This window comes from Cynocephalus volans, chromosome 4 (assembly GCF_027409185.1).
Source record: "Cynocephalus volans isolate mCynVol1 chromosome 4, mCynVol1.pri, whole genome shotgun sequence".
Classification (NCBI taxonomy): Eukaryota; Metazoa; Chordata; class Mammalia; order Dermoptera; family Cynocephalidae; genus Cynocephalus; species Cynocephalus volans.
Window position 1 is genome coordinate 45,567,381 of NC_084463.1, and position 4,461 is coordinate 45,571,841.

Consider the following 4,461-nt stretch of genomic DNA (forward strand, 5'->3'; position numbering starts at 1 on the left):
GCTGGAAAACCATTAAAGCCAGGTAACAGAACAAGCTTATTCCAACAGGTTTTATTGACTCTATGAAGTTCACCTTAGTTTCTTAAAACCCTCTGGTCATATTTGGTTCAATGCACATTCTCAAATATGGCATTCTAGTCTAAGTCTTGGTAATATAACAAATGTTTCTAATTATGTCCTGTTCTAAAAAGCATAAATTCCTTTTGAATTTTTGCAAATAACTGTACTGCCATAAGAATGCTCATTAATAGTTTTCAACTTCTAGAATGACCAGGCAAACAGACAAAGTAATTGTTTTTTCTTAGTTCACAAAGATAAACTTTGCAAATTAAAATAAGCTATAGATAGCTTAAGAGGAAAAACAAAGTTTTCTTGAATCTGGAAGACAAAATATTTTTAAAAACCAGCAAGTAAAAAAAATATTATTTTTTAAAAACCCCACAATTATTCATTACCAGTTCATACAACTCTGAGTAACTAATTTTTGTTCTTCGTGGTGTTGGGTTAGCAGCTCCATTACACTTTTGAAAGTTGTTGCCCTGTCCAATGGCAAGATGTTAAAGGTATTTGAAAACCGAACTGCTCATACTCTTCTTCATAAAACTTCTTAAATGCACATCATTTGCAAAAATCATTATACCCGTAATGTACTCAGTCATAATTTTAGTTATATTAGACACATTAGATTTTAAGGAGTTTTATACAATTTATGAACACATATTAATCATATCTACCCTTAAAATATAACTTAAAAGAAGTTCAGCACTTTTAAAGTTTGCTTATTATTTGATATTGCTTCCCTGCAATTTAGCATGTAAAATAAACCTAATTAACACAACATCTCTTCTTTTTATAAGCACAGAGAGAAAAAAATCCTTTTAGTTATTCCAGGGACCCTCTCACAACTCCCCAAAGTAGGTCAATCTCAAAAAATTTACTAAATTTAGAATTTTATTTTGTAAATGTGAATAATGTCATAGAGCTTAAAACACTTGATTACGATAGGATCACAGATTGCTGTGAAACAGTGTTTATTCATTTAACCAGGGTAGTAATTAAAAGACTTCAATGGCAAAAATGAATAGTCACATAGTTGTAGCAAAAGTTAGCAATTTAATAGAAAGAACTCAGTGGTAGAGTTTGGATGTGGTGTACCCCCAAACTCATGAGGAAATCTGATCCCCAGTGTGGCAGTGTCGGGAGCTGAGTCACAGGGTGGATCCCACATGAATGGGTTGATGCTGTCCCTGGGGGGGAGAGTAAGTTCTTGCTTTATTAGTTCCCATGAGAGCCACTTGTTTAAAAAGCCCCTAGAACTTCCCCCGTCTCTCTCTCTCTCACTCTCTGTCTCACATGTGCACATGCTTCCTCCCAGCATGTGCTGTCAGCTGCCTGCCGCTTTCTGCCATGAGTAGAAGCAGCCTGAGGCCCACACCAGATGCAGCTGTCCCAGAATCATAAGCCAAATAAACTTCTGTTCTTTATTAATTACCCAACCTCAGGTATTCCATTATTGCAGCACAAAAACAGACTAATACACTCAGTTTTCTTAAATAATAGACCTAATAACCACGACATGAAACACAGGAATATAGAACATATCTTCATAAAACAAAGAAACTTTGTTTCCTAGTTCAATTACCAAAAACAAAAACAAACAAAATACAAAACAAAACAAAAAAATCTCTTCCACAATTTCTTAATAAGAACAGACCAGGAGTCCAGGAAATCTTTGTTATTTTAATAGAGAAGACACAATTCTAGTTTTGAATCAGTTGGTTTATGATATTAATGATCAATTTAAAAAAAAACCTTCATAGTAGTTTCCTTCAATTCTTAGCCACTTTGATCACACATAAAATTTCTTTTTCAAAATTTCTCTTCAGTAAACCTTCTAGAAGTTCATTTTGTTCCATTCATTCTCTTTCTTATTATGGAACAACCAAACATTCTACATTAGGACAAAATTACTCTTTATTTAACAAGAACATCATTTATTCCTCATAGCTTCACTTAAAAATATATCTTACCTTCACTCCTTACAGTGATGTTTCACATAATGCATATAGTAATTAGAATTAGAAATAGTTATAATTTTTAATTCTTATAAATTCTAATGTATAGTAAGAACTAGAAAATCATTAGTGTGTCACACCAGCATTCTGCAGATAGGAAAAACTATAAATAAAAATTTTATGGCTTTATCTCTCACCAGAAATGCAATTATAGTGAAGTTGTTTGTAACGTGTTCTCCTTGAAAATGTGTACTGCTGAGTTCCGTGGAGTTTGTTCAACTTTCTACTTTGTAAATATTTACTGGATTCAAAAATAAAATAGAAGCATGTGTTTTCCCAGCATGCAGTTTCTCAGTGAGGTACAGCACATGTTTGCTAACAGACTCAAATATCCTTAGTTAATGTGTAATAAGAATCCAAAGTAGATAAACATATGTTCAGAAATTAATGTTTCATTATTTTATTTTACTTGAATGTGATCTAGAAACTTGATGAATATCCATCATTTAATTTAACAAAGACAAACTTGAAGGGTGTAAGTTGCTGAGGAGATCTGGAAAACTATTTTTAAACATGTTACAATACCTAACAAGGCTAGCTACCATTGTGTTATTTTTCCTTGCTAACAAATTTGGTAATACAGATAACTTAAATTTTAAACTTACTACTTGATAAGGCAAAATAGAATAAAAGTTGTGTGTCTGCATTACATTTAATTTTTACCACTCTGAAGACATACCTTTTTTAATTAAACAAATTTTAACTAGCTATTGCTAACTAAAAATGACCCCATATCACGTGAATTAAAAAGCAAAATTTTTTTCAGTTAGTTTCTAAAAGTTTATATTTCTGGAAGTTTAAAATCAATTATGGTTCTTTACAACAATTAAGGATCTTTTATAAACAAATTTTATTGACACCATCTGGTGGTAAAGAAACAAATCACATATTCATACATACATGTACATGAACACACACACACAGAAACAGATCATATAGATTTTTATTTTAAAATGTTAGCCATGCACAATAGGCACAATAACACAATACTTTCTAGCATATAAAATGTGGACTCAAATTTGTTTTTGTCAGATGAGTATGTTAAGATTACTCACTTTGGTGGCTCATGCTTTTTCCTAATATTTATAGAAGAGACAAGATTTCTATGGAAAAGACAAGATTTTTATTTGCCCAATTTCTACATAATTCACTTTTTTCTTGTTTTTCTGATGTCATCTTTCCTACATTTTCATTTTAAAAAATAAGCTATCATGTCCTAGAGAAGTCAAGGCAGAAAACTTACATACCAAAGGCACATCGCATAGTTTTCATCATTAGTCAACACACCCAAAAAAGAGTATAGGGAAATGCTGGTTAAGATAAGATGGCCAGGAGAAGACTCTTAAACAGAGGTAAGTTTTGTGACTTACATTAAAGTCCATGCCTTCTTCCTTTTCGAGTGATTTAGTACTTCCTGTTTTTCTGGTGCAAAGAATAACATCCATTTATAAATGGAGATTCCTTTTGTAGATGTAAATTTATTTTAACAGAAAAGAAATAACCAGCAGAATGTAATCCTAGAGACATATTTGAGGCACATTTAGTTAGATCAATGGTTTTACAAACCATGTGTTTTTAAACTAGACTACTGCCTTCAGGGTGATGCCCTTGAAGAACAGGACAAGAATTTTCTAGGTCTGAACTCAGCATGAATAATTTCCATTTTGGATTAGAGTCAGATACTGGTTCATCCTTTTATTTGTTTGTTATTATTTACAAGATTGAATGACATACTAGTCAAGTTTTGGGGTTTTTTTAAAATAAAAAGTTTATAGATCTAGCAAAAATTGTGCCAATGAGAAGAGAGAAGACGGATCTGTCAGAGCAAAACATTATCAGGGATTCAAGCAGAGAGATTTCAGTCGACTGAGAGGTTTTCTCGAGAGAAGCAAAATTGAATAAAGAAACCAGAATTCATTCTTGCAAAAGTTTTCCTAAAAATGTCCCAAGTGATAGTAGGACAGTTTTGGACATGGAAATCTTTTCGATTTGATTTGAGACCCCCACCAGAGAAATATTTATACTCTGAGAGATTGGTTGCTTATTATCTCAGAAAACAAACCCTTCGAGGCTTTCTCCAGTGGAGAAACAGTCTAGGGAAAAGGAATTGGATTCATCATATCGAGGCAGGAAGCTAGATAGAGATAAGAGTGGGAGAAAGAAAAATTTGTTATTTGCAAATGGGACAAACCAGTTTCCTGAGCAAGCCTGCACATGCGCAGAAGTGGAGACAAAGACAATTCCAGACAGGGAGCCCCCGCAACCTTGGGCACCATTCAGTCAGACCAATGAGTTCCCACCAGCTAGGGTGCCAATCTCTAACAATATGACAGAGATTACATTCAGCGCTCCACCAATGACCAAATGGCACGAGTCCAGCTCAGAG